This window comes from Ambystoma mexicanum, chromosome 8 (genome assembly GCF_040938575.1).
Source record: "Ambystoma mexicanum isolate Mex_15411 chromosome 8, UKY_AmexF1_1, whole genome shotgun sequence".
Classification (NCBI taxonomy): domain Eukaryota; kingdom Metazoa; phylum Chordata; class Amphibia; order Caudata; family Ambystomatidae; genus Ambystoma; species Ambystoma mexicanum.
In genome coordinates, this window is record NC_090929.1 from 83,763,242 (window position 1) to 83,787,085 (window position 23,844).

The 23,844-nt window shown below is 48.2% G+C and overlaps 1 protein-coding gene and 1 long non-coding RNA gene across 3 annotated transcripts in view; one reads left to right on the forward strand and one right to left on the reverse strand.

Moving 5' to 3' along the window:
* REXO4 (REX4 homolog, 3'-5' exonuclease) overlaps nucleotides 1-23,844 on the reverse strand; it is a 185,864-nt gene that overhangs the window by 107,705 nt on the left and 54,315 nt on the right. The window contains exon 1 of one of the 2 annotated variants that reach the window (XM_069609354.1): nucleotides 2,491-2,588. The exons of the other annotated variant lie outside the window; for it this stretch is intronic. The gene's annotated coding sequence lies outside the window, so the exon portion shown is untranslated. Of the gene's footprint in view, nucleotides 1-2,490; nucleotides 2,589-23,844 lie in introns of those variants that run through there. 2 annotated transcript variants of the gene reach the window in all.
* On the forward strand, nucleotides 2,691-22,739 carry LOC138471638 (uncharacterized). The gene is made up of 4 exons (XR_011268476.1): nucleotides 2,691-2,766; nucleotides 14,152-14,256; nucleotides 18,756-18,837; nucleotides 20,358-22,739. It is a non-coding gene; the product is annotated as an uncharacterized lncRNA (long non-coding RNA).

The window sequence follows — 23,844 nt, forward strand, 5'->3', positions numbered from 1 at the left end:
GGAGTTCCACAACCCGGCGGACACCAGGGAACTCACATCCTTTGAATGGTTCACAACGATGGACACAGGGACAGGGACAGGCATTTGGTAGGAGCTTTATATGGGATTTAACAGAAGGGGCAAGGAGCCAGGCATGGCACTATATGGAGCAGTGAGAAACTGCAGTGGGCCTAGCAAGAGAGCTGGGCACTCACAGAAATTTGGGACTGGCACCATCTACAGCATTTATGGACTGTGGGTGGGTGTGTAACAGTTCTGGGAGCGTTGTTGGTTACATGTGTTGGGATTGAGGGGGGAAGAAGGTGGGGGCGAGAAGGGATGCGGAGGGGGGTTATATGTGTTTTTACTGTTGAAAATGCCAATAAAATACTGTTTTATTTTAAAGTGCATTGTTACTGTGCTGCCCTCACCAACCAACATTAGCTCCCTGTCCCAGCACAAACACACCCACACACACACATTCTTTGAGTTCAACAATCACTCGCTTATTCACACACATCATTCACTCACTCATTGCATGACAGAATCAGAAGTTACCTTCCCATACAGGGAAATGCTTTGAAAAGTGCACCTCTTTTGAAAATCGGAATTTACTTGAAAATGCACAGAAACCCCTTTCCGCCTTGTGCAGTTGTGCTTTTGATGGGAAAAGAGCACTTCAAGGTACACACGTTAAAATGTCCCTTGTGCACGGTTCACCACCTTTTTGACGAAAGTGACGTGAATTAGCATCCCATCAGTTGCACCAAACACGTTTTGAAAATCGTGGCACAATGGTTTATCCCTACTGATCACTTGCTAATGCTATATGTTCATTTCAAAGAGTGTGGTTCGAGGTGTCAGAGGGGAATTAGGAATGGGAAAGGTACACAAGAAGGAAATGGTGCATGGGGTTTTTACTGTTTTTAAAGTCATTAACCCCAAATTTGCTCATGAGCAGGTACTGTGTTAAATACCATTAGCTCCAGAGCAGATACTGTGACCGGAATCGTTAGCTCCGGAGTAAGTACTGTGCATGCCATCATTCTCGCAGAGCAGGTATTGTGTCTGTGGTTATACATCATTCTCGCAGAGCAGGTATTGTGTCTGTGGTAATCTGTCATGTGTAAAGGATTGGCAGGCACTGTATCAAACGTCATTAGTTCCAGTGCAGTTACTATGTCTGTAATCAGTATCCCAGATCCGGTACTGTGCCTGTAACTATTTGCCCCATGGCAAGTATTGTTAGATGTAGCTGATTAGCAGGTACGAACTGTATTGTGTCTGTACTCATTCGCTCCAGCCAGATGAGGATGTGATGGTCCTTTACCATTAGGGGGTGGGTGGGGTGTTTCTGTGTCTGCAGCCATAAGACCTAGAACAGACACTGTGCCTGCAGTTATTATCTACAGAAGGGTCATTAGACCCAGAGAAAGTGACAGCTCTGCAGACATTGGCCCTGGGGAATAATTACTTTCAGAGTAGGCACTGGGACTGGAGACAGTACACGTCTGCAATGATTAGGCGGTGCAGATATATTTAGTGACTTACACCAGAGCAGGTTCTGTGTGGCAGCTGCACAGCAGTCACTGCCTCTGGGAGCATTAGACGGTGCAGGTATTATATATATAGTGACTTACATCAGAGCAGGGTCTGTGTAGCAGCTGCACAGCAGTCACTGCCTCTGGGTGCATTAGACGGCGCAGGTATTATATATATATATAGTGACTTACACCAGAGCAGGGTCTGTGTAGCAGCTGCACAGCAGTCACTGCCTCTGGGAGCATTAGACGGCGCAGGTATTATATATATATATAGTGACTTACACCAGAGCAGGGTCTGTGTAGCAGCTGCACAGCAGTCACTGCCTCTGGGTGCATTAGACGGCGCAGGTATTATATATATATATATATATATATATATATATATATATATATATATAGTGACTTACACCAGAGCAGGGTCTGTGTGGCAGCTGCACAGCAGTCACTGCCTCTGGGTGTGGGTGCATTAGACGGCGCAGGTATTATATATGTAGTGACTTACACCAGAGCAGGGTCTGTGTAGCAGCTGCACAGCAGTCACTGCCTCTGGGTGCATTAGACGGCGCAGGTATTATATATGTAGTGACTTACACCAGAGCAGGGTCTGTGTAGCAGCTGCACAGCAGTCACTGCCTCTGGGAGCATTCCAGAGCCTGAACCGCCCTGTAAATGAGCCTCGGAGCAGCTACTGTGTCTACAATACCAACAACAACAACAGGCTGCCCTGTGTCCTTGCAAAACCAGATGTTTAGAAAGTCACGTGCTTGCAGTGTTTAATTTCCACATGTGATAAGTACAATACAAGGAATTGCAGCTTCAACTGCAGCCTCTCACTTAAAGGTGCATTTCCAGAGGTTGCAAAGGGGCGCCCCTTACCAATATAACAACAAAGGTGAAACCGATCTAAGTTAATGGACGCTATAAGAAATGCATGTTAAACTGCAAGAGTTGAACCGCATGCACTCACCTGATGTGCCTGGAAACTGAAAAGGGGTGTTTCGTATATGGAGGCCTTACGCTGCTTTCATTATCAATTGAAACACACTTTTAAAGTCCCTACGAGACCCGATAGCATTGTGTTCGTTTAAAGGTTTGCCGATACTTTTAGAAATGCCTTTACAACGTAATGACGTCTTTCACGTGCAGTTAAGTCCTCGTGATGTTCCGCGCAGGACGTCTACGACGTGCCGGCTCGGGAAGAGAATCATGGAGGAAGTAGAACTCGATTCCAGTGCACGGGCAGGTATTAACTGTGTATTTAGAAGGCGCTTATACATTTCGGAAGTGTTTCTAAGCGCCAGGTATATTTAGGTGCCGGTGGGTTTGTTTTTCTAATTGTGATTTTGCTTGCAGCGAAAGCGCATCTATGTATGTCTTCTTGGCTAGCTGGTAAGTATTATTCCCATCGCCCCTCCGCCCCCAAAACAGAAGTGATGTGTGCCCGCGCCGTCATACCGAGGGAATTTTTTTTTCAGGGTAGATATTCCCCTCCCCCCCCCCCCCAAAATTCGTCATGAAGTTAGTTCCTTTGTCGTGATTTTTTTTTTTTTTTTAACTGTACGGCTTCCCTTTGGAGGTGAGGGTTTGTGATTTGAACATTGCTGGGAGATGTGCCTAACTTTACCCCTCAGTGCTGCCAGGCAGTGTATTGAGCTGTACCGGCCAGAGTCTGTTTGTACCACAAGATGTCTTTCTTGCCCCACTTTGCTATGCTTGTATACACTTCACTGTATACTATGCTAGTATACAGTAAAAATGCATAGTCTTGCCAGCAAGATAACAACTATTGAGTATTTTGCCTTAAAACTAGGCAGAGGTCTTAAATCTGTGGGGCACACAGGGAGGGGTGCGTGATCAAGGACAGAGTGAATACTTGTATTTTTGCGTCACTTTTCTGTGCATGGAGAGCCACTCCCGCCTCCCCTGCACATGCTCGGTCAGTGCCTTGTGATGAAGGCGTGGCCACAAAACAGGAAATAAGCGCAGCTTGGATGTGTGCTTTACTGCATCGTTGCTTCCTGCTGGTGCCGCCTGCATCTTCTTGCCCAATAAGGTATACCGCTTCTTAGCTCAACAGACCAGTACTGTAGTTGATCTGTATTCTCCTCCCCTCCTCACCCCTCTCCTTTTTGTCAAGCACTTACTAGGAGCTATGTCTCTGGCTTAGTATGCTAGCAATTGTTACATCATTCGGAATCTTCAAGGCCTAATGACAACTGTATTCCCTAGTTACCTTCCTATCTTGCAGCACTTTGAAGCACTTTGTTATGTTTTATACTAATGTATGCAGGTAAGCTCAGCTCCATGTTAGAATGTTCCTTTGGAATGTTTATGTATGGTTCAGGGAACGTTCCTTTCAGAAGCAGTTGGGAGCCTGCTCTGGTGTATACTGGACCGGTGGATGCCTTTCCCTGCCTTCATACTTACCTGTTAATTTCTAAATAAATATACTTATAAAGTACAGAGCGCGTGTTCTTCATTCTGACATAACCCCAATGGACAATCTAACATTGGCGACGAGGATGGGATTGAGGAAAGCAGCAGATGTCCACTCAGAAGAAGGAGCGCTTACACCAATGGATCACATGAAGTATAGGGAGAAGAAAGAGGAAGGCACATGTAATATCATCAGCAGAAACGAAGAGAAAGAAATGTATGAGGTAAAGGGAATTCTGCATGAAAGGCCCGAAATATGGGGAGGCATCCACCGGGTCCATTACCCATCCCTTCCCCTAGATAAGGAGTGCGCTATGGAAGGGGTGGAGGAAGTCGTTGACACATGGCAGTGTGGCGACTTAGTGTGTTGTGCTAGCAGACTGGGAACAGCTCTTAGCGCTCCAGCTGTGAGAGTTACGGAGGAAATGGAGAGTTTTTCCTTGCGTTCTGTGCCGTTAAAATGCTGTGCGCCATTAAACATGAGCGGAATGGATGGAGAAAACAGTTTGTGGGCCGTGTTTAGACATACAAGAGTGAGAGAGCAAGTTTCACCTTTTGATGTCGGAAGGCATTGTTTGTGTCGTACAGAGTCTCTGCCTACGCTGACTGCAGAGGGTCGAATGATGACGCCGCTGGCTGGAAGATTAACTCCATCAGCTCACGAGAGCGATGGTTGGCCAGACATGAAGAGAATGCCTCGCATAGAAAAAAATATGGAAACACGTCCATTTGTTTCTAAGGTTGATTGGCCTCACACCACTGCTACCAATCATTGGAGATTAGGTATATTGCAAGACTCTTAAAGTGGAGGGTGTGATTGTAACACGTCGCATGATTTGAAGAAAAGTCTTATTTTGTTTCCGGATGAACGTCGTGTAAGTGAAGACACCAACAAGCTTTTACCTAGGCGCTCCATGAAGATAAACTATGAAACAGTAAGAGATAATGACTGTTCTTGTATTGAGTCAATGCTGCCAGATCACGATAGTGATTTTGTAAAGCATCAAGAGCCAGCACGGAGGCAGCTGGACGGCGTGCCTTTCATTTACGGTTGGATAGATGACATTTTCGGAAGCTTCAAAGAGCCGCTCTCACGAGTTTCTGAATACTCTTTGGGCTCTACTCCAAAATATCCTGTTATCACAAATGAAAAGTAGCGTCATAATTTGGCGTGGTTTGATGATATATTTGGGCAGTTTAAGGAGCCATTGAGAAGGAAAAAGTATTGCTAGTGTGGCTCATGGGAGAAATAAAGGGGATGACAAGCCATTCACTAATTGCACTATGCCAATTGTGTTTCGTATTAACCTTTCTTTGCAGCATGGAAAAAAAAAAATTATTGGAGAAAAGTGCAACAGTGGGGTGACTGTTTGGTGCATTTTTATGAGTGTGAGATATTTTGGTGGGACCGGTTGTCCCGGCACAATGTGCAGTTTTGTTTTGGGGGACTGGTTGTCCCGGCACAAATAGTGCAATTTTCTGGTGGTCTTCCTGGGTTCAGGTGGTCGCACCACAGTTTGGGGATTGGTTGTCCCGGCACAAAGTGTAGCTTTTGTTTTGGGGGATTGGCTGTCCCGGCACATCGTGCACGTTTTTGGTTAGTGAGAATATACTAATTGCATCAATGTGATGACATACAGTTTTTTTTTTCCACAGGTAACATCACAAAGGACTTTGTAGCTGAATATTTTGGACTCAATTGATTTTGCACAATCTTGTTTACCAAATATTATATGCGCAAATTGCCTAAGTGTAAATGTGTTTCTGTGAGAGAGTGTGCAAAGGGAAGGACGGTTGAGATTGAGTGTACTTTGGTGTGTCAAATTGTGGGGGATGAGAAATCCCGGCACTGTTTCAAAGAAGTATCTTTCCAAATACCCATCCCGCAAACTACTAGAAGAAAAGTAAAATTGCCATTCCCTTTAACATCACAAAGGACTTTGTAGCCAAATATTATGAATGCAATTGATGTTTATACACTTGTCAGATATTTTGCGCGCAAATTGACAAGTGTGTGATGTGATTTTGTGCAATAGTGGAAGTGAGCAAATGGAGTATTAAGTGTTGGTGGGATTGGTTGTCCCGGCACTTGGTGCATGTTTTTTGGCGGTCTTCTGGGTTCAGGTGGCCGTTCCATATTTCCTAAAAATGTAGGTCTACCCACACATGGAAATCATAATAGTTGTGGGTGGATACAGTTCGTGGGAATTAGCTTTTATGGTTTCATTGATTTTTCTTGTGGTTGGTAAAGATTCTTAAGAGAAAAGGGAGTAATTCATCTGTGCTTAGTTAGTACCATCTTTGGAAAAATTATCAGTGATTCAAGGTTCTTGTTTGTCATTGGTGGATAAGGGTGTTATGATTGTGGGCTGGTTCCCTATTGCGAGGATGTAGTGGTAATGGCCTGCCACAAATCAGATGGTTTTGTTAGAGATGTTGAAGGTACTATGAAAGTGCTCTTTGTAATTCTGTGTCAATGAAATGTTCAACAATCTTTTTGTACACTTTATGAGAAGTTCGATTTGTAATGTAAGTATCTTCACTTGATTAATTATTTGCATTATAGTCATGAGTGCTTTGTCAATTAAATCTCCCAAATCAAATGTAAGTATATTCACTTGATTGATTATTTGCATTATAGTCATGAGTGCTTTGTCAATTAAATCTCCCAAATCAAATGTAAGTATATTCACTTGATTGATTATTTGCATTATAGTCATGAGTGCTTTGTCAATGAAATCTCCCAAAATCTTTTGGTACACCTTGATGAAAAGTGTTTGTTGGGCAATTTTACATTTTGCTTTAATTATTAATTTGTCAAAGGTTAAAGGGGGGAGATGTGTTATGTTTTATACTAATGTATGCAGGTAAGCTCAGCTCCCTGTTAGAATGTTCCTTTGGAATGTTTATGTATGGTTCAGGGAACGTTCCTTTCAGAAGCAGTTGGGAGCCTGCTCCGGTGTATACTGGACCGGTTGATGCCTTTCCCTGCCTTCATACTTACCTGTTAATTTCTAAATAAATATACTTATAAAGTACAGAGCGCGTGTTCTTCATTCTGACATAACCCCAATGGACAATCTAACACACTTCACTTGTGTATAGGTGCTTTACAAATGTACAATTATCCCCTACACTGCGGTTGGAGAGGGTGCAGAGAAGCGAGTGTTTAACAGATTTCCCGGTCCTTCTGCTCCCCTCTCCCCATGTGGACCCATGAAGGCGGACGCGTGGGGAGAGGAGGTGAGCAGGGGAGCCAGATCACTGCAATGCTGGTCCCCTCTCTGCCCCTTCCTTGGGGGCCACAGGGGGAGGATGCGAGGGGGGATGGAAACACGCATTGTATGGTATCCTGTGTGCTCTGATGGTTGTGCTGTGTACTGTCCCTGGAATGTGTGAGGTAATGCGGAATGCAAGGGGTCTGGGAGTTCTGGGTTTGATGGTTGGGAAGGGACTTGTTGGGAGCTGGGACATGGAAGTATGTTAAGCCTGTTCTCCTGTTTAACCTCTACATTTGGCCTGTAACAAAGTTCCTTTTTTATTTATTTTTTTACTTGCCTTGCCTGGTTCCTGCATCCTGGCTGTCCTTCCTGTGGTCCCACTTATTACATTTTGGCGAGGATATTAAAACAGGTGCCCAGGATAAAAGGAAGAGCAGCGTTGGTGGAGTGCCATCCTGGTGATGCAGGAGGTTGTCCAGAGATGTTGCAGGAGGCTGGGTGTTGGTATTGGTAGGAGGCGGTGCCTGACCATTTTGCGTCAGGAGTATAGACACCCAGCAGTAGGGCGCCTGCTGCAGCGTGTGTCCTGCAGGAGGAGCCCAGAGACCTGCAGTTGGGACACCCAGTGGGAGGTTCCTACAGAAGGAACCTGAAGGGGCTACAGTTCAGACACCCAGCCGGAGTGTGCTGCAGGAGCATACCTGCCTAACCTCATGGTTTTCCACAGGGACTCCGGGTTTATAGCCATTTCTCTGGGGAAGACCCTGGAGTCTCCAGGTTTTCGGGTCTCGTCGAATCCTCCATCCGATTGGCTATCGGCAGCGGTCTTTTGCTGGCAATCGGATGGAGGATTGGGCGGGACCCGGAAAAACGACACAAATGCAGTATTACCGCATTTATTTGCTTAAAGGTTCATTCTTTTTGGCCAACTTGCCTTATGTTTTAGTCTCCCTAAATTGAAGGGTAACTAAAACATAAGGGAAACTCCAAAAAGAATGAAAGCTGAAGCAAAAAAAAAAACAGAATACTGCTTTCAATCCGGTGTCATTTTTCTTAGTTTTTCAGCTTTCATTCTTTTTGGTCAGTTTGCCAGGGCTCAAATTGAGGGTACATGCAGATGTTCCGGCCCCCTCCCCCATGCTAAAATGAGAAACATTGAAAGACCTCTATGAATTCATGAATTAGCCGACTGTTATAATCTGAGCGCTGGAATGCCGGCTGCCTTGCGTAGTCGGCATTCCAGCCGCTCGCTAAGAGGACGGTTGGGGCTCATCTGAGTGGCTGTGCGCCATGGCCGAGGGAGGAGCTTGTAAAAATCATGAGGGAGGTCCCTATCCCCATCAACAAGGATCAATTTGGGTCCTTTCTGGGCATGACTGAGTACTCTGCGAAATTCATAGCCTCGTACGCTGAAAAAACTGTGTGCATGCACGCACTGTTGAAAACAAAGGTTTGAGTGGTCCCGGGAGTGCCAGAGGGAATTTGAAAGGTTGAAAGTGGAGGTGGATGAGGCCCCATCTCCTTTGATCCGAAAAATAGGACAGTGCTTTTGCATCTAGGGCTTTGAGAGATGCTGAGAGGAGGTACTTGGTTATTGAGCGGAGGCACTCGCTGTGGTGGTTGCATCAAAGCACTTTAGGACTTTCTTGTGGGGGATACCCTATGTGATAAGGACCGATCACAAGCCTTTGGTATACGTGCTTGCAACTAGAGGTACAGCGTCTGTCCCTCAGAGGATAGCTGTGGTGACTGACAATGGTGTTCAGTTCGTTTCCAAGCAGATGCAGGATTTTCTGGGGTGTTATGACATCGGACACCACTGCACTGCTTTCTACAATTCCTGCACCAACGGTTTAGTGGAGAGGGTTAATGGAGTCGTCAAGGGTGCCATTCAGTTGGCCGTTGCCAATGGATTATCGTGGCAAGATGTTTGGTCGGAAGCGTTGTCAGTATATAGGAGTACGCCGTCTGTGATGACGGGCTCACCGCCTTTCGAGCTATTATGGGGCAGGAAGGCGGGTTCCAGGTTGAGGACGTGTGCGTTAGGCGGTAGGTGCCGGGACAGAGGTAAACATAGGTGAGACTTTGTAGAGAGTCAGGTCCCGTTAGGATCTAGTGAGGGGCTAGAAGGGTGGAAGGAAGGCTGTGGAAGTTGAGACTGGTGACCAGGTGTGTATAAGGAATCCCAGGTTTGTCCCGAAAGGGAGCAGTGTTTTTATGCCGCCCTGCCTGGTGACCCGTGTGGGGACGGGTTATGTGTGCCTTGACGATGGCATGAGGTCCAGCAAGAGGAGAGTGGTGGTGTTGGAAAAAGGGGCTCCAGCGGGGTCACACCAGGAGGAAAGTGAGTTGGGGGCGGGTCATGTGTGATTTCCCCATGGGATAGCTTGTCCTGGGTGTGACTGTGTGTGGCAATGGGGAGGCGGCGCATGGTCTGGGGGATTGTGAGACAGTGGCGTCAGTGTGGTGGTAACGCGGTCTGCTGATGCCAGCGGTGGGAGCCCTGCTAGAGTGTGCAGACCTCCCAGGATGAGGGATTATGTGTGGTAGAGTGTGGGGCGTGTGTGCTGTTTATTGTTCATCTGCACCCTCACACTCCCAATGTTCGGAGTGTGGTTCTGAAATTGACATCTCAGTGGCATTCTCTAGGGTCTTTAAATTGTTATGCTAAGTTAATCTGTTAATATGTTGGTTGTTTTTCCTCCCAACGCTAAGGGGGGGGAAGATGTGTCCTAATCTGAGCGCTCGAATGCCGGCTGCCTTGCGTAGTCCAGATTCCAGCCGCTTGCAAAGAGAACGGTTGGGGCTCAGCTGAGTGGATGTACGCCACGGGGTCTGCAATAAACCGTTGATACTCGCCTTATTGGTGTCTTCTTTTCTTCACCGAGCGCAGGGATTGAACCACAGCCATCAGGTTTGCAGGCTAAACACCTCAGCACCATACTATATAACGCGTGAAGAATAACAAACTAAGGTGAAATGTCCAATTTTGGTACTGCAGGTTCCAGGGAAAGCCTTATTGGTTCTTGGAGTTTGAAACATGCGCACGTGTTAGCGTTTTCAAAAACATTATTTGAAGAAAATATCCTGTCTTGGTTTTTTTGTGTGTATTGCTTTTATAGAAGGTGAATGCCATTCGTACTATGGAATTTGGGTGGTTTTGCATGTCCTTGGACATTCACATTTATGGCATTCCATTGTAAAGTGCAAACGTGTTTCTAATGATGCCTACAACAACCGAGTTTACATTTTTTGACAGGCGGGCGGGGCCGTGTGCAAATGGGCGGAGTCCTTCGTGACTGTGGGCGGGGCGTACATCTCAGGGTTTTTGATTTTCAAACGTAGGCAGGTATGTGCAGGAGGAAGCTGGGAACGGTGGATATAAGGAGAGCAGTCCGATTGCAATGTGTCCCTTGTTGGTCGAGAGGAAAGCGCAGGCCCGGCGAGAAGGCTTTAAGGGCCTGGCAGGGGTCCTGAAGATGGTTGGGCTTTGTGCACCTAGCAGAGCCTCTACGCTTCAGCCATGTTGAGCTAGAACGCATCCCAGAGGCCCGTTGCCATTACCTTCTTCGAATACTGGGGGAGAATACGCTAGAGGAAAGGCCCTGCTAACCTTACTTTTGTTCAGAGTTCTTTAATACAAGGCTAAGTCTTACCGCGCTGGTTACGGTCAACTTGGATGGAACTTGCCAGCCTGGGGTACGGGGTATGCGTCGGGAGGAGTGAAGTGCCCATTGCTTTGAACTTTCAATGGAATCGTGAGGGACTGTAATAGATGCAACTCGTACAGCACTGTTAGTAAGATCTTTTCTGGAGTGTGTTGATGGATCACTCAGACATCAGAAAGGTTTATTTTTGGCGGCGCTCGGATAATTAAGAGCAGCTTTGGAATGTAGGCGGGTGCACCACAAGAGGAAAGCAGCCTGCTGCTGCCTTTGTGTATGCGATTTAATTTACATGGGATTGAGTACACTTTCAGGCCGTTCTAATGGCAGTAAGCAAGATTTAAGTTTATATGCACTTATGCTACTGAATGCTTTGTGATGTACGGTGGGCATTGTTTGTGCTTAATTAAGCCTTTTGGGTTGTTGAGGTGGAGTATAGGCGCAGCCCTGATTGTAGAGTTTTCTGGTAGTGGTTGTAGTAGTGCACTGGTTTTGGTAGGTGTGGTGCAGTTGTGCACCAGTAGTTGTGGTGTATTGTTATGTCTTTAATGAGTAGGCGTAGTAACAACACCAGTAATGGGTGGTTGTCTTGTAGCTGTGCTTTAGGTAGGACGTTCTTACACCAGGTATGTGTATGTGTAGGTGTATTGTAGTTGTTGTGGGAGACTCGGAACCAGTTGGATGTTTGGAGTTAGGGAGTATGTTCTGATGCCGGTTGTGGTTGGTGTCTTGTAGTTATTTGTGGTGGGGTGCCCTTAGGACAGTTATGTGTAGGTATAGTGTAGTTGTTGTAGGTTCCCCAGAGCAATTGGCAGGTTCTGGAGCAGGTGCACCAGAGTTGGTTAGTAGGAGGAGTTGTTGTTGTCATAGGCCCAGAGAGACTTGTTGTTAGGTTCTGGAGCAGCTGCATGTGAGTAGGCATTGAGGCTTACTTATCAATACCATATTTTTTATTCTTGCATTTTGGAGGGCCCCATGAGCATGGAAGTAGATTACCTATGTTCAGGTGGCAGGAGGTGTTTCGTGTTCACATGGGTTCTCCTATGATTGTGCGCTTTACATGCTGCTCTCTTTCAGTCGTGTCTTGTTGAGTGTTCTTGTTCAGTTGTTTCTTGTCTGTTCCTTCTGGATTTTTTTGTTTCCTAGGGAGTTGTGGGTGTGTTGGTTGAGGTTGATCTGGTGTGAGTATTGTTGGCTTTGTGGAGTTTGCCGGACTAGTCTTGTAGCTGGTGCGTGATACGGTTTTGGTTGTGCATTGTGGGTTGCTCTGTTTTCTTGAGTGAAATTGTCCCCAATAGTGGCAGTCCTGGTGTTGGGGTGTGGCAGACCCCGGCGGAAGGAGGACAGGCATTATGATGGTTGTGAGTGTAGGTTAGGTATCCGCTTGCTGTTAGCAGGTGTTGCCCTCGTGTGGCCAGGTAGTGCTTTGGTGTGGCAGGCCTGAGTTCCTGGTGTAGCAGGCCAGGGCAGGAGGTGCCCTGTATTGATTTGCATGTAAGTTTCATTGTCATGTTTAGTGTTAGTTCTGAGTGGTTGTTTGGCATGGTTGCTTGCTTTGTTATTTAGGTGGTTCTCCAGTTTTAAGCGAAGGTGTCCGGTATCCTGCATGCTCCGATGGTTGTGCTGTGAGCTGTCCCTGGAATGTGTGAGGTAATGAGGAATGCAAGGGTTTGGCGGTCGGGGAGGAACTTGAGGATGGGAGCTGGGACATGGAAGTAGATCGAAGCCTGCTCTCCGGTTTAACTTCTACCTTTTGACCTATAACAAATAAAGTATATTCCTTTTGTACTTACCTTGTCCCTGCCTATTTCCTGCCCCCTGGCTGTCCTTCCTGTGGGCTCCAGCAATCTGCTGTGGGGGAGCTGGATATCGTACAACACCGGCCCCTCTGGTCCATGGGTCGGCTCTGGCTGGGTCCGAGATCCAACATCAATGTCTGGCCGGATCTCGGGACCTGCTCTGCCTCAGCCTTGTCCAGGCTTTACCAAGCCCCCTGCTTTGCCGAAGGAAGCTGGGAGCTCGGTGACCTTATCTTTGCTGTGCTCCTTTCCCCAGCCGCCACTGGCACATTCCCCAGCTCTATTTGCTCATCCGGTTTGTTTTCTTCTGTCCTGAAGGGGGACACAACAGGAATCAATGGGCCATGACCATCACTGGGGAGGCGAGAGGGGTGGCATCACTGTTGAAAGCGGCATTCTATATGCTGGACACATTATTATTGTTCAAATGTGCATTTTACACCTTCGTAGGAAAAAAGTAATTTCCAAGCTCAAAAACCTGCGTTCATTAGTTTTCTTTGAAATCTTTTTTTGTCGGAGCACCAAACCAATAATCTGTAATTTGTGTGCACCTTGCTTCGCGTTTTATCACATGTTCTATTTAGAAAGATGTTATGTTTTTCCATCTGGTTAATAAATGCTTCTGTTGTGCTGACAGCAGTCATTAGGAAATTAAACTGGGTTAATGGTTGCCAACTTTTGATTTCCACTACAGAGGCAGAAATACCCCAACCCATTGCCCTGCCAACCCGTCCCCTGCCCAAACACATTTTATAGCACTTCCTTTTTTTCTTTTTTATAAGTAATTAAGCCATTCGATTAACAAGTTTTGCATGTATAACATGTCACCAACGGTCTGTCAACCTGCTGAGCTACCCAGGTAGCCATCTACTATAGAACAAGTCTATGCTTCCCTTGATGTACTAAAAATCACTGTATAACCAACAGTACTTTGGGTGCACCACTGCCATAGAAGTGAGTGAAGTGGAATTCATGTATATCTTCCTGCTGTGGGTGCCAGGCCTTCGCCTGCATGGGGTACCATATGTTTCAGAGAAGCCAAGGGCCCTTGTGTCTGGCACGGCAGCGTCTGCTGCTACTTCAGCGCTGTCACCAAACTGCAGTAAAAGCTAAATGACTATTACTATGTTTCTGAAAGTTAGCTTGGTGGGTTAAGCACTACTGTGTAGGAGTCTATGTAAGCTATGTAGATGAATGATTGGATTGTCAGCAGGCTGGATTCCTCAGCTATTGTAGGCAGGGAATAGAAAGGGTAAAATATAACTAGCTGATGCTCTCATTTTCTGTCTCTGTGAATGAGTATGAGTCACGTTTTCAGGTATGTGCTCTGATTGCTCTCTCTGCCAACTGGGGTGTAATGGCCTATAGGGAACTTTGAAGATTTCCCAATAGGACTCTGCACCCTAAGTCCCTTTTGTGCGCGGGTGAGGGTGTGCACTTGGCAGAGTGTAGTGCGCAAACAAATGTATGTCTATAATAATTTTTTATTGTACTTTTTCAATTGCAGGAACACAAATTGGCTCTATCGTCCCATCTAGGACAACAAAGTCGTCAGCAGCAGTGGCACCATCAAAAATCCTGACATCTGTAGTGGGACTTGCCGGAAAAAACGGTATTTTGCTGTGGGTGAAGGTGGAGCAATTTTAAAGGTATAGTTGGGAGTCACAATCTGGGATTTCAAACCTGTTTTTGAGGCTGTTCCTTTCTCATGTCCTGTTCTGGCACAACATTCAGCGTGCCGGTTTGGTACCCCCAATGAATAATTACAACTTGTCCCATGCCCTCGCTCGATCTTCGTGCATAGCACTTGTTTAGCGATCAGACCCACCCGAGCCTACTCGCCATGTTACATGCAAGGTGACTCCACCAGGTTCTTGCTAGTTGCCTGACTTGTGGGCCCGAAACATATCACTGGGTTCTGATGGAGGTGGGGTCGGCAAGGAGATTGAAAGGGGGCGTTGCAGTCAGGGGGGGTTGGCTCTGTGAGTGGGTAGCTCATGTGCCGCGTTTCACCACACTTAAGGGGTCTCAAAGCGGTGAAGGGGCAGAAGGAGGAAAACCAGTGTTTTGATAATATACCCTGTGTTTAGGCCACGATATACAATTCAACTGAATAAGCGAGAATACACGTGTCTCATAGCCCTGCATTTTTTGTTGTTGTACACCATCCTTCTGTTTACTGCCATCGGCATCAATGAAAAAGTAAATTGTTTTTAGACCTTCAATAGGCTCGGGGGGTTTTGTGGGTGTGCAGCACGTCATCCGCGAAGTTGGCCGCCAATTCTTCAGAGCTGGTAGGGGGTCTCCCCTATTAAACTTTCACAGTGGTGGGGAAAGTAAACAAAGAGTAGTCAGCCGTTCACGTATTTTATTGGTGTGCATACGTAACAGCATGGAGGACGTCAACGGGCTGCGTTAAGGCCGAGCGGCTGGGAAATAGTCCTGGTTACGGGGTTGCTTGCAGATATGGCCCCTGCGTAGGTCAAATGCAACCATGGCAGTTGTAGGTTGCGGAATTAATTTTCTCTAAACCCCAGCCACTTGCATTCTGGTCCTTGTAGTCTCCCGGGGCAGGGGTTAGAAGGTTAACAGGGTGCTGGACCAAGCGCAACAGCCATGCAAAAAAGAGAGACTTTGGCTGCAATCACATTGCCACTTAAATAACCTTCAATACAATTTTCCATACCTGAATTACAATGATAGAAAGATGCCTTGTCAGCTAGCACGTCAGAGATGCGAGTTCCCATATTACATACAAGTGCAAACGTTCTTCGCGATAAGCTCAAGTGCCTCTCAGGAATAAATCTTGCGGGCAGCTCCTCAGAAGGGATGATGGTGGTATTAACTGGCCATTAACGGTAGCGGGTGCAAACAACTGTACATCTAACAGTACTGCCTGGCATAGCCCTCCTGCATATACAGTGTATATTATACACGTCCGGAAGGCTTTGCCAATGCTGGTTCTCAACAGAACTTCAGTATGGACATTGTGCTCATAATTAAGCGGCTGAAGACAGACCTGGTAAGACATTTCATTACACGAGGAGCATTGCACGCTAAACACGAGATAAGCACGTTCAAACGAGCTGTCGTTATGCCGCACTACATACAGCAGCTTTTCCGTTTCGAAATTTGGTATCCATACAGGAACGCCGCCGAAAGGGACGTGCCGACTATAATCAAGAAATTGATGCCGGACTGGGCAATGCTGATGCATAAAAGTTAAACAAACACAGGGAGAACCACAACCACTTACTGTGTATCAGGTCCAAAAGGAATGTGAAAATTAACCCTTTTCCAATAACACTCAAGTTGACTATTCTGATGTATCTCTAAATCGGAGAATATTCACCCTCCTGATGAACCACGCTGATCGCGGGGAAACACGTGTTGAGGAATTTCACAATTGGAAAATAAGTGATTTGTGTTTCATGAGAATAAATTCCAAAATCTAAACTTGAGCGCTATAACTGAGTGACTGGAGTCTCTCATTTTCAGTATTTTCAAATGCATTCAGCAGTATAAATGCAACCAGCCACTCCTATTGCAGCACCACCTTCTTATTACTCTAAATGAGATCTTGTGAAAACCAGACTACATGACACAATATTGCACGAGGAGCTGGTTTACAGTTCCCATAACTGTCAGACGAGTGCTTTGGAAACACTGACTTGCACGTTTCAGGGTAAGACTTGAAAAGTGAACCCAATGTTAAGGGCGTGTCTTTGGGCGGTGAGGGGCAGGAAGTGGGCGGGAATGACCATAGAGATTGGCATAGCCACGGGCAGTCGATGGGTGGGCAAATAACCAATACACCAAACACTATGGGTGCAACATATGCCATTACTCCCTATCTGCTCCCAATACAACAGTTTCAGCTCATAGGTGTCTCAAGCGACGCTTAATAGCCCAAACTGTAAATGGTTACATCACTGAATGTTAAATTGCATGTACCTGTTTTACAGGGTGATTCTTTAGTTGCAGTGTTAAAACAAGGCCCTTAAAGCAAGGCCCTGTGACAAATGTTATCATGGATGGACCTGCGTGTGCCAAGAATAGATCCAGCCACTAGAAGGAAAGGCCTGGTGTCAAATGAAGAGACGCGATCTTCTTCCAGCCAGGGCAGTAAGCTTGCATGCAGGCAAGGGGTGGCTATATGGGAGACACGAGGCGGGAGAAGGTGAAGGTCACTGCAGTTGCAAGCTGGCAGCACAGGAGCAACGAGAGCAGCGTTGGGTAATCTTGGGTGTGTGGCTTGTTCATTCTTGTTTTCCATTCCTTAAGGTTGCCGATTGACAGGAATACATATCGCACAGGGGCAGGAGTTCAAACGTTTATTCCACCAGGGTTTGGTGCTCTCACAGCATCGACTACTCGCATCGTGCAAGAGACTATAATGGGGCAAGGAGGGCAAAAGCGGGGGGATTTGGGGAATGCTAGAGCTTGGTTATGGGGTTTTCTGGCACGGCTGGCAGTCTTTGGCCCCTTTGTATTTCCAACAGGTCACTATGTTTCAGCCAGGAAGTCCATGCCTTGAGATAGTAGAAGACACACAGATAGAAGGGCAGATGGAGGTGGAGATCGGAGATTCACCACCGCAGGGTCGGTCCATGGACGCGGAAAACGTGGGCCAGATTAGTAATTCTGGCCAGGAGCATAAGATGGGAAGCTGCAATGGCCAAGATTGGAGGTGGGGGATGCCCAGACAGCGGGGGACACAATCGCCACGAAAGCCATGATCTCCCCTCTCCAAATACCAGCTTAGACTTGGTCTTCATCAGGGGTGGGCGAATAAGCTCCCGCAAAAAGCAAACAAAAATGAGCGGGGGCCCTTGGGGAAGGAGGACAAAGAAGGAGCTGGAGCAAGAATTGGCTGCTGTGACTGCCCTCGTGGGTGGGGGCAAGGACGACAAGCCGTCCACATCACCCACAGGTGCCCAGTTTAACAGAGCACTGCACTTGTTAAGAACTACGCAACTGCGGACGACATAGGATTGAGCGAGGGGGGGGGGCATCCTTGGACAATGACCATGGCTCAGAGGGTGAGTTGGACTGGAGCAAAAAAGTGGACATCATCATGGAATTGCTGCGAGGAGGCAAGGCACGCCCACAGGTGAAATGGCCGTCAGCCGATCAAGGGGCGGTGGACCCCAGCAGGGTGTGACTTGGAGCGGGCAAGGTTCCATCCAAGAGCTCGAGTACTAGGGCAGTCATGGGGACTTCTGAAGGGTCAGGGAGGCTTGCAAAAGGCGTGCAGCTAGGAGGGGTTAACAACCTGGCAGGCAGAATAGAAGACGGGTTCCTGACCATCACCGAGAATAATTGCCTAAGCTGGCACATACCGGAAGGGGTGAAATTAGATATCTGGAAAAGGTTTATCTGCATTTGTTCGCTCCTCGAGCATGAGAGCAAGGGGCATGACACTTGCAAGGTAACAAGGGTCGGGATACTGTAAAGGCCAAAATTGGTGAGGCCGGAAGAGAACCGGCAGGACTGGTTAGAAGGGTTCAGAATCATGGCTCAGATAATGGTTCAGAGGGAGCCAGACTAAGGGCTGGTTCTCTACAAATACAGCAAGTGCGTAATAGAGGAGCACAGGTGGCTGGGGGTACAGTGTAGCGTTTGAGAGACCAAAGATTCCGGAAAAGGTTATGAAGCTACCCTCTCCTGAAGTGGGATCACAAGCAGGTGGAAGAGTGTCTGGACCCCAGGATGAGGACGGCAGCCCCACCACCAGCGGCTAAGCTGGAGCTGAAAAAGGGGTTCAATACAGAGGTTGGATCAGCAGCAGGTGGGGGAAGGCCATTACAGGATGGCCCGCAGGTCGGTTGTATAGAGGGGGTAGGAAGTCAGGGTCCAGGGCTTCCATCCTTCCCTTATAGGCATTTCAATGAGGGGCACTGCCATTGGTGGCGATACCGACATGAATGTTCACTCTGTGGTAACACAGGCACCTAGCAAAGTCTTGCGGGGGGCCGTGGGCAACATATGGCCCACGAGGGAGGGAGCAAGACTTAACATTTTGAAAGACTAATGGTGAAGATTGATGATGTAAAATCCTGTGTAATTACATGTCATGTTTGTACTAATAAAGTTTTGTCTTTCTTCAAGGTGCCACAGTTCGTGAGGCGAGTAATGCTAGGGGGCACAACACGTAGCTAACCTCCAGAGCAAATTGTCACCCAGCAGAATGGTCAAGAAGGTTTAAGCGGGAGGGGCAAGGGTGCCGAGAGGGGGGAGTTTGGGCCCATGGGGTCTGGGGGAAAGCCCCCCCTAACCCTGCAGCCAGTGTATGTGGTTTGGGCACAGAAGGAGGGAACGGGTCTAGGGGTCAGGGGGCATCTCAACTCCAAGGGACCATCCCCCAATAAGATTCAAAAGCTTCTGTCCTGGTTGGCACAATACCCCATAGCTTGCGAGAGGGCGACGTTATTCCAGGGTTTCACCCTGGGCTTTGTCATACCTTTTTCTAAGGGCCCCCTTGCGCCACGAACAGCAGACAACGTGAAGTCGACGGGCCCTTTCCTGGAGTGGTAAGAGAAAACATTGATAAGGAGAGGGCCCTGGGCAGGGTGGCGGATCCTTACCTGGGACCGACCGCCTCTGGCCAACCTCATAGTCTCCCCTCTGGGGGTCGTTCCTAAGAAGGAGCAGAGAAAATATCGACTAATACACAATTTGTCACACCCACAAGGGTATTTCGTTAACGACTGGTTGGATGATGGGTTAGGCTCGGTGTCCTATGTGTCCTTATACCAAGCATTCAGCGGGGCTAAAAAGGCAGGTAGAGGTGCCTTGTTGGCTACGGTTGATATTGAGGCAGCATTCAGATTGCTCCCAGTGCATCCAGGCAGCTTCCACCTACTGGGTTTTCAGTTCATGGGGGGGGAGGGGGAGAGGAGAGGGGAAGAGATTTACGTGTATAAATGCATGCCGATGGGTTGCAGTTTATCTTGTGCCTACTTTGAAACATCCAGCTCCTTCCTGGAGTGGGCCTTAAACGAGTTGGAAGGCAGGGGTGGGGGGGACTCGATAGACTTACTTGGGCATTGAGATTGACACGTAGAAGGCTTATGCCAGTTGCCCCAGGAAAAGATGTTAGAATGCATATCCATCATAAAATCAGTTCTGGGGAACAACAGGGTGCCCTTGAAGACAATCCAGTTTTTAATAGGAAGATTGAATTTCGCAGGAAGGGTCATCCCGGCGGGGGTGGGTATTTGCGAGGTGTCTCGCAGCAGTATCGGGGCAGAGTTCGAAAGGGTGGCACCTAGTGCGCTTGAGTGCAGGGATAAAAGATGACCTTCGTATGTGGGTGGATTTCTCGCAAAAGTTCAATGAGGTGCGCTTATGGCAGGCCCCGTGGGTATCTTGCACCCAGGTTCAGCTCTTCACGGACGCATCTGGCAGGCACGGGTTCGGGGTCATATTGGGTAAGGAATGGTGCAGGGCCAATTGGTCTAATGCGTGGATCCGGAAGGGCTGGAGCAAGAACATTAACATACTGGAACTGTTCCCAATTGTGGTGGCCCTACTGCTCTGGGCTACGTATGTGTCCAACAAACGCTTGACCGTGTGGTCTGACAATATGACGGTGGTGCAAGCTTGCTCCGGCACTTAATAAGGATAGGGTTGTAGATAAACACTGAAGTGGGGGCTCGGCACATTCCAGGAGTTTGTAACGTTGCAGCGGATGCGTTTTCTCGTTCACAGATGGAGTGGTTCCGGAAGGCTCACCCAGGAGATGACGCCATACAACGGCATTTGGTGGAACCTAGTGTGCTGGAAAAGGATAGGAGTATCACAGGGGTTATCGGGGGGCATGAGGGAAAAATGCAGCAGGACCTTCTTAGAAGCCCCAGGGGGTAGGATCAATGCGGATGGGGGGGTGGGAAACAGAGCCCAGCGTTCCATACTATAGGCTTGGGACACTCACAAGTCAAACTCTTGGCTTTCAGGACACCTCAGCGCTATCGCCTTCCACAGCTTGCTACCGGGTCGCAGCGATTCACCAAGGGCTTCCTTGTCAGGGCGGCCCTGAGGGGTTGGAACAGGGAGGGTCCAGCAAACAGGGACGACAGGCATCCCATACATTTCAAACTATTAAAAAAGATGATCTGGAGTCTACAGCTCATATGTCACTCTCCTTGTGAATGCCACTTGTTTAAGGCTGGTTTCACTGTGCCCTTCTTTGGGGCACTGCGCCCTGCAGAGAGTTCATTGCCCGATCCAAGCTCCGCAGGGATTAGAGGGCGCTGTTTAGAGACAACGTAAACATCTTGGAGGGCACCTTTGAGGTGACGATAAGGAGTTCCAAGACTGACCCTGGGGGTTAAGGGGAGGTGCTTGGTCCTCAGGAGCCTGGGTGAATGAGTTCTGCCCGGTTTTGGCCATGGGTGCCTTCCTAGGGTTTAGGGCAAACAGTACCTCTTTGCACATGCTTATAAACCCGCTCCCCCTTACGCAAATCCAGTTTAGGAAGGTAATGGTTGCAATGTTAGCCGGCATTGGGGGCATCCATGGGCATTACAATTACACTCCCCGCTCATTTTGCATAGGGGCTGCTACAACAGCACATCAGTATGGCCTGGGGGAGGAGGTCTTAAAAAGGATAGGAAGGTAGGAGTCAGACAAATTCAAGCTGTACATTAGACCAGAGAGTGGGCACGGGGTCGTGCTAAGGGTCAGGTTCGGTTTGAGGGGAGGGAAGCGCAGGGGAGAGTCGCACTGGGGATTAGTCAACATCATGCACCCGAGTTAACAAACTTTAATCTTTCCACAGATTGCCCACCGGTATGGGTCATTGGCCGCTCATTTGTGGCCAGGGCAGCTGAGGGAGCGGTGAAGGAATATCAGGACGGTCACATGGGCTTCGCGTGAACACAGATCTTGTGGTTCGCAAAAAGAGGCTTGTTATGGGAAGAATTATGGGGGGTGTTGAACAAATAGATGGAGAGCTGTACCCTGCCTGACATCCTAGTCATCCATTTGGGGAGGTAAGGGGGGACGGCTTGGTTTCAACAGGGAGAAGGGAGCTGCTGGCCAGAATGCGGGACATGCTGACTCGGGTGGGAAATTGCTTCCGATGTGCAGATCTGTTTTTGGTCTGAAATTATACCTAGACAGTCATGGCAGGGGGGCGTACTCCCACAAAGGGATTGAGGAGTCTAGGAGAAAATTGAATGCAAAAATTGGAGCATTCTTGGGTAGTAGGGGCATGGGCTGGTTAAAACATACGCTGATTTCATTAAAGATACCTGGCTGTTTCAGGGCAGATAGAGTGCATTTGTCAGATTTAGGGGTGGCAGTGATGTTATCGGACATAAAAGACGAGTTGGAAGGAGTGAGTTGCAAGTAAGCAGGGTCTAGGTCGGGGGGGGGTTTGGGCAAAGAGGGACTAAAAGCAGGAAGGCTGTCGCACCATTCCTATTGCTATACCACCGCCTACAAGCGGAAGGCCCTCCGGGCAGGGTGCACAATGGCCTTTAGTGGCCCCAACATGCCCTCTTTGGTGGTGTGGGGGGGCTCCAAATTGGAGCCCTACGGCCAAGGGATGACCTCAGTCCAACACGCCACAGGGTTAGGGGGCACTCCTAATAAGGAGCTAAACCTGCTTGAGCAGCAACCTCTGAGACGCCCGCACGCAGGGGTGTGGGTTGGGGGTCGGAGATCCCTAGCACAGAATAGCATGCTGACAGCTGAGTCCAGAGGGCTAGTTTGATTGTGGCAGTATGGGAGTGGATGCGGTGTGAGTGATGGTTGGAAGGGGCTTATAGGGGCAGTCTTATACTGGCAGTTCGGCGACCAGATGACTGGGGGGGGGGGGCTCTCTGCCGCCGGCTACCAGCAGAGAGTCATGGCGGAGTCAAAGGTCTTTCCCATCAGAAAGCACTGGCAGATACTGCAAGGGGACTGCACAACCATCAGCTTAGAAAAAACGGCACCCAGGAGTATTAGACTCAGGGGAGAGCCTGTGTAAAAGGGAGGGAAAGGGGGCTTTGAAAACCTCCCACAACCGCAGGTGGGGGGGTGGGTTTGTGGAGTGTATCGAAGGAGAATGATAGAAAACAGAAAATCTGAAACAAGGGGAGGCCGATGAACAAAGTAGTTCGGGGGGGGGGGGGGGGTTGCGAAATGGGGCTCTGGGAAATGATGAGTAATCTATGCTTGGGGGGGGGGGTAGCGAATCGGGATTGGAACTTGGGAAGAGGGACGGAAAGAGGGGGATAGGAATGAATTTGGAACAGAAGGGATCAGCGCATCTTGGAGAATTGGGAATGCAAAGGATGGGGACATTGGAGTGCAGTGGGTATTGGGCCAAAGAGGAGCAGGGATTGGGAAGAATAGGGGCGCACTGTTAGACGCTGGGAAGGGTATGAAGATGTGGAAGGTAATGGCTAACGAGAGCCGGGGGGGGAGGTAGCAACAGGGGTTGGCCACGGTAGGGGAAGGAATGGGGGGAAAAAGGGAAAGAGCTGGGCAATGGGAGGATTGGGGGGGAGGGACAGCGTTGAAGGAAGGAGGAGGGGTTTGGACAGCACCACTGGGTTGAAGAAAGGGAAGGAGGGGGGCAGAGTCACAAAGAGAAAAGCGGAGAACATGAAGGGGACAGGAGAACCAGTGTGGAAAAATCAAGATCACAATGGGAAAGGGGGAAAGTAAAGACGCAAAGTGAGAAAGTGACAAAGTAAAGGGGACAACGTAAAGTGGCCAAGTCAATTTAAAAGTAAAGTGAAAAAGTGTTAAAGAAGTCAAAATGGCCAGGTGTGGAGAGGGATTTCTAGGGAGGGACTGGCCTCCATTAGGGTCCTCTGGACCTTAAAAGGGGAGGGGGGGTGGCAGGGCTAGGATGCCATGTTTGGTGCAGAATCCTGAGGCGTGGCTGAGAAACAGAACACCTGTAAGATAACTCCTGATTTTATGCATGTTCAATAACGGCTCCTGCTTTAAGGCATGGTCTCCCTGAAGCTGCTAACCATGCCTGCATCACAGTATCCAGAAGTAGGAATCCCTTTGCTGCCAGTTCCCTGAAGACCCTGTGCTGAATATACCTGAATTTCTTTTTCCTAGGACATCAGGTTAGTGCTCTTGGACCATCTCCTCCGTAGGGTAAGCTCTAGGGGGGACATGCTGATCCTGCAACTGCACTGCCAATCTTGCCTCCCAGACCTCCTTCCATAGGTGGCACCTCTGCGGTGTG